Source organism: Sabethes cyaneus, chromosome 2 (assembly GCF_943734655.1).
Source record: "Sabethes cyaneus chromosome 2, idSabCyanKW18_F2, whole genome shotgun sequence".
Classification (NCBI taxonomy): domain Eukaryota; kingdom Metazoa; phylum Arthropoda; class Insecta; order Diptera; family Culicidae; genus Sabethes; species Sabethes cyaneus.
Window position 1 is genome coordinate 170,573,266 of NC_071354.1, and position 16,281 is coordinate 170,589,546.

A 16,281-nucleotide genomic window follows, 5' to 3' on the forward strand; every position below is an offset into this window, starting at 1 on the left:
TTATTATTTATGACGACTACTCTAACGACTTAAGCCTCACATTAGAATGCCAGAAATTGTCTTACGCTGATATCTTCAAAATATTTCAAATCGCAAAAGATTTCAAAGAAGTTTCATTTTAGCAAACACAGTTAGATTACATTGTTGATTGGTGCGATTTAATAAAATGATTCTGAATTTTAGCAAATGCACCAATATCACGTTTACTAGTAGACGGTCATTACTTTTTGGTAGCATTTTTTCTCAGATTTTCAGTGGTCGTTCCAAATGCAAGGTAAACGCACCCCGAATTTGAACCTTTCTCTTCCCTTGTAAGTGACCGTTTACCGCATGTTAACCCCCTGGCATAAAAGAATCATACCAAAAAACATGTGTTTGACAAACGACGTTTAATGAAGAACAGTCCAGAAGTTCCGGAGCTATGGCGGAACATACATTCATACTCACGTTCCTTGTCCCCCTGCACGTCAGTTCCTTTCAAGTCAGGTCCCCCTTCTGCCACGCAATTGGTGATAGACGGTATCACGTAGCAAATTATGCATCGGTTTGCTTAGTGAAAATCGCTATAATGGAAACGAAACAAAGGTTTATTTGCCACATATTCCTTCTCGGTGGAACTTCCCTCTTTTATCAAAGTCAGTTGCACAACTGCAATCGGTTTAAATTCAAGGGAAACGGTCCCCCCATTGTTAAGAATTCCCCCCTTTTGTCAACCCCCTGAGTTCTAATTCCCTTATATCAAGGAATATGTGTGCCAAGTTCAGTGGAGATCGGTCAAGGCGTTCTGGGTGGAACATACAATGACGCTCACTTTTATATATATAGATTTCATAGCAAAATTTCGAAATTTCACAATAATTATATGAAAATAATGAACCTTGCTACCGATAATTTTAATTGGTTGCTTTATTTAGTTATTGCCAGTGTACACCTAATTGGATAAATGTATTTCATAGCATTTTTTCTCAGCTTTCCAATGGTGGTTTTAAAATGAAAACTTGCTTGGGAAGCTCATGGCGATAACGGTGATTTGTTGGTAAAATCCAATATGGCGACCAAATCCAACATGGTCACAAGAGAAAATCATATTCCATTTAAAATCCCTGTTCATCTCTACAGAACCATGCCACTTGTTAGTTGTTTAATTAAAAATTTAGGAGATATCACATGATATAGATCTCAAAGTTTACTGAAAATTCAACTTTTTTTGGAACCGTCGCGAAATGGTTGCGTAATATAATAATGTGTTAAAAAAGAGCAGCTAAAAATCGATTATGCTCAATAACTTTACATCCTAGCGAAAACCAGTCTTCAGAGGAAATGGGTATTTTAATATACTGAATAACTTTGTAGAACATTTGATAGCACTAATCGTGTGCAAAGTTATTGAGCAGAATTGATTTTTAAATGGTCTTTTTAAACGAACCTTTATATTTTGCAACCAGTGACTAGACCAAGGCGAAATTTGTTACGTATTTTATCAAAATCACAAACGTATCATAATTTTTGTTTTTGACATACAATTTTTATAGAAAGTCTGTCCGATACAGTTGAATTGCACGATGTTTTGGTGTTAATTACAAGATAACAGTATTTCTGACAATGAAACGTGCTTGTTTTCTTCCTGCCAGAGGTATCCATTACCTTGCAGTTAAAAAGCCAAACACCATGCGTCTCCATTGAGTATATTTGTTTAGAAAAAATTATAACTCACAAACAAAAGTTATACATTTCCGCATTTCGAACACGTTTTGTAAAAAAATCAGTTTTTTAGATAAAATATTTAAAACGAAGGTCTCTTTTGTCTTCAAATCTTCAAAATACGAAAAACGAATCATTTCGATATTGTTGAAATGTTTAGGAAACTTAGCCTAACGCAATTTTTCCTGAAACATCCATTAAAACATCTGAAATTTGATACTAAAATTATTAAATTTGACTCACTACTAACAAGAGTCAAGAATTCGTGAAAACTAACGGCCGGTTATGTGCTGTTGTGAATCGCTGGTTATTCGACCAAAACTCGGAAACAATAACTGCCGCAAAAGAACCAGAAAAAATATTTTTGAAATAACATAAGTTTTCCGTTTTGGAAAGTGAGGAAGCTGTCTGATGCGAAGAATGATTAATTGGGGTTCGCATCCACGTTCCTTCGGTTGGGTACCTGAATATTTTACTAACTAAACTACTGCAACTCGCTATGTTAGATATTTTTATACCTAATTTTGCTGCATTCTCCCGGGAGTGATAGAATTGGGAGAATGATTCAAAATTATGTGTTACAGTACCTAATATAGCGGGCGGCAGTAGTTTAGTTAGTGAAACATTCGGGTACCAACCAAAAGAATGTGGAAAATTTTGAAATAAATTTTTGTGGATTGCTAAGAAATTCAAAAAAATCGTGTTTTCGGTCATAACTTCATAACTTAACGGTCATAACTTTTCGCAGTTACGAAATTTCTATCGTTCAAAACTTTTTGTATTGACAAACAAGAAGAACCTTTTGAAATTTTTCCATGAGGTAGATAGATAGTTAAATACATAGTTTTTCCAATTTTTTATAGAATTTTTCGTCACCGTAGAAAATTTTATGAAAAAAGTTTTCCAGCTAATATTTTTTCTGGATTGCCATGAAAATTTACTTACATTTTTATAAAAAAAAATTTTGTTCTGCAATGCTTAGCTCAAAAGTTACGAAGTTTTTAAATAAGTGATGCTTGAAAATAGCGGAAACTTTTCGTTGGAGTTCTCTAGAACAATAAGAGACCTTGTATTTTCTAAATATAGTGTTTATTCAGAAGTCTGTTAATTGTACCGGCGAACAAAATGTTCTTGTAGATGACACAAGTTTGCAGAAGTCCGCCGTCAAGTCGATGTGATGGCAGGTAATATTTTTCTTTACGGCATCTCTGAAACAGAATTACACGTATTTAATTAACACATGTACAATGTAGACGCTTATTTTTTCTGCCTTATCAAGCTCTTCCTGCTTGCGATAGGAAAAAATCGTCTAAACAAAAACAAAAATGTGAAAATAAAAAAATGCCTCATAAGCGGTATGCAAAAATCCGGATCAATTTAGCTGGTTTCCAGTTCAAACTAACCTCCAGCAGCGGTATTTTACCGACGAATAACCATCAACCGAAACGGAGAGCATATTTTCCAGTGATTTGAATTTTCTTCTCGACTCGGTTCTGTTTCCAACTGGAGTAGGTAGCTCCAGTATGGAGAAAACGAAAGCAGCCGCCTAGTTTCATCGTTTTCCACACGTCATCGAAACGCTATTACTCTGTATGTGGATGTGTGCACCAAATGGGTGTACGTGTATGTCTGTCTGTCTGTGTGTCTGTGTGTATGTTTACTCCGGTTTATGGTTCATTCGTAACCACCGAAGCTGGAGACCGAGAACTGAGCCGTAGAGACGGCGGAGAATTGGGTGTGCTAAGGATGATGCAAATATGTTTCATCGAGACATTTCCCTACCAGAAGGATAGGTGAGAGGTAGTCGGGAAACTAGGTGGGTTATGGGCAGCTGGCAGAATGAAGAACTCCCTTTTGGTTTGATTAAGATATTTTCATGTCCTCAACGGTTTACACATATGCATGTCGGTAACGGGACTTGGGACATTGGGAGTTCTTTGAAATGATTGCCATTGCTCTCGGGCGATACCCTCGGAGTGGTTTACGTTATGTGGGTAATATTGGATATTTTTACAATGAAGAAATATTGTGATATCAACCGATTTATAACCGTTATCACCATCTGGAAATGTGATTTGTTTTACTGGTGACAAATTTTTATGTCTGGTTTAGCTCAAATTATGTTACAATTTCGTAGATTGAAAACAGAGATAATATAAACTGTCTCCGAATTTATTCAATTGTGTACTTAGTTCTTTTCAGAGAATGTTTTATTTGATGCTTAGGGTGACTCCACAAATCATCATTTTTAACATCCCTTTTCTCTTTAAAAATTCAAAACTTTTGCACCGCTGAACCGATTTTATTGATTTTAATATCAAACGAAAGGTATTTTAGCGCATTTAAAAAAAACTATTGGACTCAGGTGCATTTTTTTTATAATTGCAAAAATAGCAGTTAGCAGGTACTTGAAATTCTAAAAAAAACTTTTTTTAGATTCAACTAAAACGCTCAACAAAGGATCATTAGTTTTAAAATTCTATTTCGGAAAGTGTCGGTAAATTTATCTATGAATACAGATTGTTAATAATGACCCTTACCAGTTTGAACACAGCCTGAATTTTGTGCTTGAATTTTTGAACAGTCCGCTTGAATCTTGTAAAAATTAAATAACACGAAAATGATTTGCCTCGAATCAGGATCATTCCTTCTGTCGCTGTGCCATTACGTCAAAAACCGCCGATGTCGAGCTGCCTGGCAGCACAAAGCCAAAGGCGAAATTGAAATAATGAGCAAAAACGCGCTTTTTACTGTACGTGGTGGTCACTGACCGAAAAAAAATTGTGTTCATAGATTTTCCTGACTGGTGCATTTCATTTAAATTCTACATTTGCCACCGCAGTCACCACACCACCACGAGAGAAGGAGCCTTGCTGGCAGCGTTTTCAGGTCCATTCAGCCAGAAACGCTTTATGAATGTGCAGCTATTACTGTGTGCCTGTGAGTGAGGGTGACTATGACGTTGTTGATATTTAACGGAATCGACCACATTCACAAGCCGTTCGTTGCAGCTGCTCCTGCATGCAGTCACTTATCATGCGAGAAACTTTTGAATTCCTGCCTCCGGCATCGACTGTCACCCATCCCTGCTGCAGCAAAATTATGTCCTGTGCTGTCTGCTGGAATCCGATGCCATGTTGTGCTCAGTTTGTATTCAAGAACCCCGACCTACACATATGTGAGTCCTATTGTGAGTGGCATACATAGAATTGAAATGTAAACTAGCAGGCATTTTGTACTTAGTTGAACAGTAAGCGGGTGTCCTACGTACGGCAAGTAGGATAAAATGAGCAGTGAAAATGGCTTGATGAACGGTTCCGGAACGAAGACAGCTGGCTAGTCAGTGCTGTCACAATGTACTACCAAAACGGATTTTATGCTTGGCACGAGTGACGCATATTGTTTTGATCGAATGTAGTGCAAGAAGTACCCTTTTGAGTTACATTCTGGAATGAACTTGGTACAGTTCAGTTAGTTTTTTAATTTTTTCTTGACATAAAAAATAATATAAAAATGGAAGTCGCTGCATACTTGTGACACCGAATAAATTCCAACTGTGTTAAGAACATTAATCATTGATTCAACAAATCATTGCATGAACCATTAAATTCGCTCTGCATGATAGGAATCTACAAAAAAGAACGAACGTAATCTTTATCCAGCAGAGATGGCTTCTAGGCGCTAGGGACAGTCACAATGAAAAAGATTCAGCTCATCTCTAAGGACGCCCGCTAGTCAATTTCGCAAGGCTTCTTTTCGTTTCGTTACCAGGATACGGGACTTAACTTCTCAACCTACGCTGTAAATACGTCCTCATCTTTGCTGGCGTTATCGATCAAGACACATTTATTCGGGACCGGTCCCACCTGTCCTTCGCTACATGGTACCTAGAAATCCCACTTGCACGATACCGACCTTCACCCGATGATACCACCACCGAGGAAGCGGGCGCGGCTGGATGGCCCGAAACAGAATTGCGGCTACATTTTTCCATCAACTTTAGCACAAAGAACTTTCCATTGGTGACAGTGCAACAGTGCGACCGGTCGGTTGTGGTGATGCTCGGAAAAAAATGATAAATTCCCGCGAGCAAACCTTCAACAAACTACAGAACACCGCACGCCGCTCTGACGAGAGAGGAGGCACCCGGGGTGGGTTTTACTTCGCAACGTTTCGTACATTCGACTGGTTATGGGGACAGATCGTGCCCAATCAAAAATAGTTTTGTGGAGTTTTATGACACAAAAAGGATACTTAATTACTTCGCTAATTTTTTTGTTGCTACTAAACTCTGAATTCATGGTTTGTTTGTGTAAATCGATTTTATTAAAGCTTCATCCACCCTAAGATATTTTTGTATCATCCTCGTATTTTCTTCACCTGGCTGTTTCACAGAAGGATCTTCACGGCCGGCGGGCTGAGTCCACCGTTGTTGGCACATCACACGGTAACTGGGTGGCTCTGAAAATATGAATTTTTCCGAACCGGTCCGTAAACCGGGGGCGCTATATGAAATATTTACCGTGATCCATCTAACAGTGAACGATTGCCTTTCCCGCATAACCTTCGTTTACTACATTTTGGATTAAAATGGAACTTCAAAGTAATTAATTATTAAATCCAGTGAATGTCTTTGCTGAGGTTTATAAATAATGCCATAATTTTAATGGAAGAAAGGCAGATTACACTGCTAGGTGTTTGTTTCAGCAAACCACGAGATACCAATTCTCAATAGTTTAAACCTATTTTTTATAAATAAAATTTACTTTGAACAATCAACTAAAATATAGTTGATAGTGATAAACTGTACTATAATACTTCTTGACGGATATGAAAAACGTTAAAATCGATCCACTCGTTACTGAGAAAATGAAACGATTTTGTCAGTTTCAATACATTTAGATATTTAGCTCAATTTAACTTGAAACGATTTTGAAAAAAGCAGTCAGTCTTTTTTCAATTAAAAAATATTCAATAGTTATGTCACCTTACAAACGACATCAAAAGGATTAAAATCGGTCTAGCGGTTACAGAGAACCGAGTAAGTTAAAATTGAAACCACCGCACAAACAGAGCGTCTGTGAACCTTAATTAGAAAGTTCACTTTCGGAGCGAAATTACAACCTTTCCTCGGTTTTCGGAGGCAAACGGTCCTATGCGCTTAGCGAAAAGCTCCTCCAACCCAGCGAGCGAAAGAAAGACGGCGCGGCGACCCGGCCGGTTGGGTGGCTGTCGCTGGCTCCATTCGCCCGAGGACCGAAATGAGTGTATGTTGTTTCTTCTGATACATGTAGCGTGTGTTGCTTCATCCTACTATGTAGGTAGGAGGAGGTACCTTGGCAAACGAAATGTCTTTTGAAGGCATTTTTGTGTGTGTTGGGAAACAAACAAGCAAAAAGACACTATGTTTCAGACTGTGGCTGTGGTTCACCGGAGAAGAACACGGTACGATGGTGCAGCGTGTTTTGGTTTTCCGAAATTTGCAATGCAGATTTAATTGGGTATGCGCTTATTATAGTAGTATGAATTTGAAATATAAGAAATAATATTCAACTTCGAGCATGTGAAATGTTTCAGCGGTTGGCAGAGTACTTTCCAGTTTCAACCCACATGTCTGTCGATCCAAAAGTTCTATTTTTGTTAGGTATACTTGTTCGTGCTTATTTTATATACATTTTACAAAATTGGAAAAGTCTTCAAAACAAACGTAGGCTAAAACCACTCATTTATTACAAAAAATTTAAAGTTAATCAAAATTTTGTAACATCAGTCCTGCTGAGTGTTGATCAATAAAAAAGACATGCCAGTTATCAGATTCATTAGTATAACTAAATGTAAGCGATGATTTCTTTGCCGTTAGAGATAAACATGATATATATTCATTGCTTCGTCGCATAGTGATATGACTAGAAATTAGATTTTTCTGTAAAAGTACAAAAACAGGAAATCTAACTTACATTTATATCTGTATGAGATACAATGAGAAATATAGGGAAAAACTACATTTAATTCTTCTTCAAAAAATAGTGCAGTAACTGCTTAACTTAGGATGCCTTTTTACTATTTTTGCTACATCCTTCCTTCTACCAGCCGAGAGTCGAAGTGACTTTTGCCGTATCAAGGATTCCTTGCGGCATCCTTGCGACGTAGCCGGTCCACCGTAGTATTCCAACTTTCGCCAGGTGTACGATGGGAATGTCTCCAAGTAGTGCTTGTAACTCGTGACTCATACGCCTACGCCACTCTTCGCTATCCGTTTGTACTTTGCCAATAATAGTTCGTAACACCTTTCGTTCAAATACGGCAAGTGCGTGTATGCCTTCCGTAAGCAAAGCTACTGTCTCAAGTCCGAAGAAGATTACCGGTCTGATTAGCGTTTTGTACATCTTTAGCTTTGTGCGTCGGCGTACGCTCCGTGAACGAAGCGTCTTGCGGAGGGAAAAGTGGGCTCGTCCTCGGTCCTCCAACCTGAATGCATCGTTGAATCTCCTTACTCGTATCATTATCGGCGGTGACCAGAGATCCCAAATATATGAACTCATCAATCACTTTCATTTCCATTTCCATCTTCCTAATATAATAATAAACCAAATATTTGATTTTTGACGCATTGATTTGTAACGCAATCTTCCTGGCCTTCGTTTTTAGTCTGGCGTAGATTATCTCTGTCATCCCAAGGTTTCTGGTAATGATGTCGAGGTTGTCTAAGAAGGCTAGAAGTTGGTTACTCTTGGTGAAAACTGTTCCTCTCGTTTTGATGTCGCTAACCGGTTCAATAGCGATATTGAATAACATAACTGTTCGCGTTTAACTGTATCGTATGCTTCCCTAAAATGCACGAAAATATGATGCGTGAGCAAAAATTGGTGAAACAGGAAGCAGTTCATCCAGTAAAAATGGATGCTAATTGTGTCCCGTAACGCTGGAATGTGTCTATGTCTTATCGCAGGGTGTCATTCTATAATTTAGATTTTACCCAACAACTATTTTTGCTGCATAATTGCTTATTAAGCGCTTGATTCCTCAACATTGGCTATATAACGGTTGAATAATATACTGTTCGCATAAAATGTTTGTTGGGTAGTTACCGTCACGAAAATATGAAAGATTATAAACGCTAGAAGCACTGCCAATTATGAATGGTTTTTCACGGTTTAGATACCGATAGACTCATAACAGATGTAGCAATTATGTGGTTTCTATTATAATTTTCTTTTTCAATCATGAATGAGTAATATAACTAACTAATATGAGTAAAATAACTAAAAGTTTCAAGGTCAAATATTCCCATACGTTTTCTTCGTGATCACCTTGCTTCACAGGCAGGGACGACCGTTTAACACACCATCTGTTTACTGTAATTCCAATTACTTTATTCTTAAATAAAGTTTCAAAGTCCCCTTGTCCCATCAGGGCGAAGATTTTTTATGACATTCAGACTTATACTAATTTGATGTCTGTGCTTGGGAAGTACGCCAGAAAAAATGATAAAGTATTCTCGTCCTAACAAAATTTCTTTGGACCGCTATAAACCTAGACCAATGGGATGTCTGTGTTAGGGAAGTACGCCGAAAAAAAGTGATAAATCTTTTCGTCCCAACGAGATTTCTTAGGACCGCGATAAATCTAGTCCAATATGATGTTTGATGATGAAAGTGAACAGTTATAAAAAGTGATCGACCAACCCTATCTTTCCCGCGATTGAATCCACATACTGCAAGAATTCATTCAAAACTGATGTCTTATACGAAAAAGGGGTTGAAGGAATATTCATGCATGTGACGTGATGCAGCAATTTTCAAAATGAGGGATGAGCGAGTGTCTGACCCGAACGAAAATAGGTTTTAGGCGTTTAATTTGTTGTTTTACAATTAGTTGCATGCAATTGTGTACATACTTTCGATTGTATTGCTGTCAAGTGTGAAAAAACTGATAAACAGTATTTCAAAAAGAATTATAAGTGTGCAGAGAACATTAGCTAATTGGTGATATTTGAATTGTCATAATTTTAACTCATTGTTCATATGTTAGTTGAAAGGTAAATCAAGCTGTCCCAATAAATGATGCAAGGAAAATAACGAATGTCAACCAGTGGGAAATGATAACCCAGATAATTTATTAATTTTTTCTATTCAATCATAAGTTGTGCTTCCAATGACAAATATTTTATGTTTTGAGCAAGATTCTTAAATCAACATTCGTTTTAGGCCAGTTACCCAAAGTTGACTAATGCTGCACATAAAAATTTTCAAAAAGCGATATCGTCGCCAATCACCACACCTGAAGAAATGTGATTGTGGTCTGATGACTCTTAGTGGAACTACAAACTCTACGAAACGCATAAAACTGATATACATAGCACCGACAATTAGTAAACTGAAACTTGTCTTCCAGTATCAAAGTTATAGGAATGTTTCAAAGCATTTAATACAACACAGTAAATTAAAAATTTGCGTAATAAACATTTGCAAAATGTCAAGCTTTTTAAGATTGAACCAGCATTCGTAATCCTACGTGAGTGTCTTGTTCGTGCTACTAGGCAGAGACCTTCATACTTTTTTTTGTATTAGCAGATAGAAACATAGTTTCTTCCGTAAAGTTGTGGAAAATGTAAAAGTAATTGACTTTGTAGAAGGAATGACATTTTTATCACAATCGGGTGTAGAGTTATACAGCGTATTTTCGAAAATTCCTCGAAAGAACTCTGTATGGAAAGGTCCTAGAGATTTGCAATCTTCTGCAAAAGTGTGTAGTTTGAGTGTATCGATAATTGCTTAGAACAATGCATTCTTATAAAATTTAACTGAAAAAGTTAAACATGAAAAAAAAAATAATAAGAAACTTCCAAAGAAAATAGTCCGTAACTGTGAATCTGATAGAGATACGAATTCTATTTTTTCAGCAATGTTTGTTTTAACGTTGGCTAGAATTTTGCCGAAGAAACCATGTCTCTATCTTCTAACATAAAAAGTTAGTTTTTTAATTTTGTAGTTTTTAATCATAGTGAGCCCAGCTTCGAGGTACTCTGATAACCGGCTGCGAAGTTTGTGTCGATAAAGAAGGGTCAAGTCTTAAAGATGTTTATACCTAAAGCTTAGTTTTGCATTGTGAGCCATGAAAAACTTTTGAAACTTTCCGATTATACGCACTGATATTCAATTCATACGAAATGATTCTCGAAAGACACCATATTACTAAAATAAAAGCAAAAGACGCTAGGAAAAAGTTGCACTTTGTACCCTTTTGGACCACAGTGCAATGACGGGGTACTAAAAATTACAGATCCATTATGCTCGCTGTTTTTTATTTTTCAATCCAAACAGCCTCGATTTTTTGTAGTCATCTATATACATAAAAGTGAGCGTGAGTATGTTTGCATGTATGTTCCACCATAACTCCAAAACGCCTTGACTGATCTTCACCAAACTTGGCACAAATATTCCTTGATATAAGGGAACCACCACTGGGTGATTGATAAGAGGAGGGGCAGGACTCGTTACAGGGGTAAGGGGTGAGGCCATAATTCCGAGATACCTGGACGCTTCTTCACCATACTTGGCACACATGTTCCTTGACATTAGGGAATCAGCACTGGGAAGTTACCAAAAGGGGGGAATCCCTAACAAGGGGGGAGTGATCTAAATAAGTAAAAAGGGTTGAGTTTCTCTTGCATTTAAACCAAATGCAGTTGTGCAACTGACTTTGAGAAAACAGGGGGTTTCATCGAGGAGGAATATATGGTAAATAAACCTTTTTTTCGTTCCCATTATAGCGAATTTTATTGAGCAATCTGAAGCAGAATTAGCTACGTGACAGAAGAGGGAGCTGACTGAGAAGGAACCGACATGTAGGGGTCCAAGGAACGTGAGTATGAATGTATGTTCCGTCATAACTCCGGAACTTCTGGACTGTTCTTCATCAAACGTCGTTTGTCAAACACATGTTTTTTGGCTTAAAAGAATCAGTACCGGGGGGTTGTATTTGGAACGATAACAGTCAAAGTTGTTTTATTTCTGAAATGGGAAATAGGGTGGTCATTAAAAAAGGGGAGGTTTAAAAACGTAAAAAAGATTTTGTGTCAATTTATAGGGATTACCGAGAAGAAGACAGATTTACAAGTGGTTGGGGAGTAACGTGATAGGAACTGACAAAGGGAGTAGATATATTCAAATGAAAAAAAGAGTGTTGTTTCTCGCATTATGAGAGTGTTCACAAAAACAGACATACAAGTGACTGAGTGACAAAGGGCCCCCGAGTGAGATCGGGCAATCAGCTAGTTAATTATAATTATTAGTAGAACTTTTCTCTGTAACTAAGGATTTAAAATGTGCACAACGATAGCTTGTTGACAAAAATTAAATGATATTTTTGCAATCCCTATTTAGATAGCTTTTCTTAATGATCGGACGATGAGCTATTTTCCGATGCATTCTATCCTCAACTGTAGGATTTCATGAGATTCCGGTAGAAAGTCTCTTGCTCACTGATTATCTTACAGTCCCATCAGCTGCAATTAATATGTGTCTATTCTATCATTATATTGATCAGACAAATTTATCTAACCACGCACATGTTAGGTTGTGCGTTTCACTGTAAAGCTATCAGTGATTAAAATTTCCACTCATATGCAAAGCATATGGAATTATCGCATATGTTCAAATATGTTTTGACACAAGTCCGATCACATTTTAGTATTCTTGTGATGCTACCTGTCGGAAAAGGTTAAGCACCAAATTGTTGGTGTCAATATTCCTACGCTTCAAACTGGCTTCAATATTCATTTCAGCTTCAATTTCCTATTGACGCCCGTACTACATATAGACAACGTTGCACGTATCTGTCTTCTATTGCACAGAATAAATTACGTCAAAGTCAGTTTTCTCGATACGTAATATAAGATTCACTCCAATTCCCCAACTGACACTCGTGGCTCGTCGTCGCTTCGCACACACGGATCTCGACTTTACTAAGGCGTACTCTGATCCTTGAATTGAGTTCAAACGTTCCCGATCCGAGCTTTGCTATATCCTTTCCGCTCGACTGCTTGCAACGTTTGTATTGTGCCATCATTATGCTACCGGCAGCAGTCACCTGCTAAGAGAACTATGCTATTTTCTTGTTTTGCGCAGTACATCGTCTGAAGGTAAGAAACTATCTTGGGACGACGGTCTGCGCTACATAACAGCCATAAATATCCAGCTCGCTGCGGTGGGTTAGACATTTAGGCATGCTTGGCAGGCCAGTCAAAGCACAATACAGGAACAATGGCAAGAAATCTTCGCAAAGTGCCGGGTTCTATTTTTAGTTTCGTGGGACCCATATTACTCCTTCGATTTGTGTAGCAGAAACTGGAGCTTCAATTGCTGTCTTTTATTTGTGACACGTACCTCCCTCGGGGAGAATTCTGTGGCAGTGGCGGATGGCGGCAGTTTTATCGGCATTTCGTATCCTTTTTCAGTTTACAGCCATTTTGTGCTGCCAGCAACAGATGCCGATGACCGGAAGCAGAAACGTGGAAAATTAATCAATCACCACCGGACACCGTAAGAAAATTGTCTTTATCGAACGGGTGGATTACATCTGAAACGTGTGAGTTTATGAAGGATTCTTCGTACCAAGGTGTTCATAGTGAAAAAGAAGCCAGTGGAAAAAGTGTTCAAAACCTGCGTACAAATAGTATTTCGCTGCTGATTGATAGGCACCAATTCGAGTGAAAAAAACTCGATTGTAGCCATAGTGTCATTATCATCCGTGCCAAATCGAAACTAACTAGTGCGCGACGTGAACAGCAGTGAGTGTGCAATAGTTTGTGCAGTGTTCTTCATTCGTCAGCTGGATACTTCCTGTTAACGGAAGTCGAAACTAACGGTAACTATAAAGTACATTTAACGTCAATTTTTTGACCTTATTAGTTCTTATAGTACAATATTCTTGAACCCATTTGACACATCAGAATGCCATATTATTTCGAAAAATATAAAAGTCACACTAAAACAACAAAATTTAGTAAGCTAGCATGTTTCCGGCCCGAATATTTTCCTCCTTCATTACAGTCCGATACCTACTTATCTCATTAGCCATCGGCCAAAAAGCGGCGTGCAAATAAAACAAGACGTCAGAATTTTTTTGGGCCCTCTGAAAAGACGTTTCGTCGTCATGCTAATTACAATGATTTGACGGAGTTGATTTGGGTTTCTCGTTATGCACTGGAGGGTCGTTAGCTACAAAGGCACTTTGAACATGGCGACCATCATCCCACACCGCACCGTCGCGCCGCACCAGAGCGGTTGAAAAACCAACGCCGGTCACTCGTAAATATAACCTGAATAAATTATTATTTCAGTACATAAAGCACACGGATTGCCGTCTTGGCTTAGGAAAGTTGGATAGAAATTGTTATAAATGGTATTAGACTCCAGTTGTATCCCTGTGCATAATTGCTGGGATCAGCCATATTGTAGGTTCCATTTATACCAATAATTAGTAAAATCATGAATAATTTTATTTGTACAAGTACACTTATCGAGACTTTTCTTGTGGAGATTTTTTTCCATCGCATCCAATTTTCATACCAATGAATGTCATAACAGGGCAATTACAGGCTCCCAGCGTCGTCATTCTGTAACTGCTATGATTAGTTCGAATTTTATTCGCAATTAGGGAGCTTGATTGCGTCTGACGTTGAAAATCAGCTGAAACCGACGAAAGAAAAGAAACATTTTATCGCGAAAACGTCTCAAGCAAAAAGTTCTCCGTCAGCAGCTTCTTGTAATTGCTGGCGCGGAAAACCTCGTTTCGTTGCTGCTGGTGTACCCAAATCAAATGATGATGCTGGTTCTGGTTGCTCTGCTCAGTGACAAATTCAAAGGTGTAGGCCACCTTTTGCCATCTGATTCCAGTAGTGTGCAACTAGAGCCCGCAAGCGGTTTCCACTAGAAAGTAGTCTTCCCTAATGACTTCCTGTTAAATGTGACGACAATAATGTGTAACATAGAAGAGCACTTTATGTGAAGAAGTGTTTAAATCGCATAAATTCGTTCCCGCATCCTGTTCTTGCTCGAACATACATATGAAGTACTATAGGTCACTAGGGAAAGACTTGTACAGTGTATGGCACTGTAACCGCGATGAAAAGTGTTGCATTAATTAAAAACGGAAGACCTTGAAGAAAAGGAAGGACGTTTGGAAGTTAGCAGATTTTTGTGACAATGTTGTATTTAAACCTACTGTGGTTTAGTGTGAGATAAAAATATTGAAAATGCATGTTTGTTCTTAACGGTTATTCTTACGTATAACTTTGCCTGTATTTAAGAAAGCTAAAGCTGAAGGATTTGTGAATCGAAATTTATATAATGACAGTGAAAACTGGAAAATGAAGATTGTCTACTTAAACTGGTATAAATTATCTCAAATATGCATTTTATTAATCTAAAAATTCTAAATTCTAAAAGAATGAGAAATAAAGACCTATAACCGAATACTGAAAACAAAATACTTGAAATTAAACACGAAATTGAACATTATCGAATTTATTGCAAAAAATAAACGAAAACTAAATACTAAAAATAGAGAATTGTACACAAAAAATAAACAAATAAAATTAATCAAGATTTGTTTTTGTAACAACTTTTATTCATTTATAGTTGGTAATATTAGGCAGGAAAGCCTTTGGAAAATTATCAAGTATAGGTAGCTACCTATTACCCCCCCCCCCCCTTCCTTTCCCTTTCATTCTCAAAAAAAATCCTTCATTACTATCCCTTACCGTCCCTTCATCAACTGTAGAACCATCGTTTCAAAAAAATATTAATATATGCCTGACCGCATTTTCAGGTCATGACTAAAATCACGAAGTTTGGTCGATTTTCACAGGAACAGGGCCTTCCCCCAAAACCCCGCGCTGAGAACCGCGGCTAACACGCTGGCAGACGAACAGCGTTCACACGCAGTACCTTGTAAATCGCAAGGGCCTGCATAGTGTTGTCGTCCCGCCAGTAAACACAGAGTTAGACTAAACTTCTCGGTCGGTGGTTTCTACAGTAGGTAGAGGAAGAGGCACAATTTGTGTATAAAAATAGCCCAACCCATGTCGCTACGTTAATAAGGGGGGTTGTGCAGACTCCTTTTGTCCAGCGCCTCTATGGTTCATAGGTACACGGGTACCAACGAGCCACATGCCCTGGCGGGTGTTGTGGGTTCAACTCCGGTTATAACCTCAGATTATAGCTTGGTTCGACCCATGCACCTTCCAGCTTTGGACAAAAAGTAGAAGTTACAACGACAACTTGTTAAGCGTAGCTACCTATTACCCCCCCCCCCTTCCTTTCCACTCTTTCCCCTCCATTCCTAAAAAAACTTCATTATTTTCCCTTACTGTCCCTTCATCAATTATAGATCCATCGTTTCAAAAAAAATATTACACAATTTCTTATCTTAATGTAGAAAACACCCTTTCTCCATGCTAAATAAATTGTACATTACTTCGACAAAGACCTTTATTTAGCAGAGCAATAGTCACCCTCATATTTAGGAATGCAAAGAGGACCCGTCAAGGTCTACTGTAATGCGGATCGACTTTAA

General features: G+C 38.0%; 2 protein-coding genes across 5 annotated transcripts in view; both read left to right on the top strand.

Annotated features, from left to right (window-relative positions):
- The window catches only part of LOC128738054 (neurocalcin homolog), a 299,091-nt gene that overhangs the window by 105,419 nt on the left and 177,391 nt on the right, over positions 1–16,281 (top strand). The gene's annotated exons all lie outside the window — the stretch shown is intronic.
- LOC128738053 (neuronal calcium sensor 2) overlaps positions 1–16,281 on the top strand; it is a 211,431-nt gene that overhangs the window by 50,671 nt on the left and 144,479 nt on the right. Inside the window, exon 2 of one of the 4 annotated variants that reach the window (XM_053832875.1) lies at positions 13,160–13,580. The exons of 2 other annotated variants lie outside the window; for them this stretch is intronic. The gene's annotated coding sequence lies outside the window, so the exon portion shown is untranslated. The remainder of the gene's footprint in view (positions 1–13,159; positions 13,581–16,281) is intronic. One more of the 4 variants, XM_053832874.1, reaches the window with a different exon arrangement.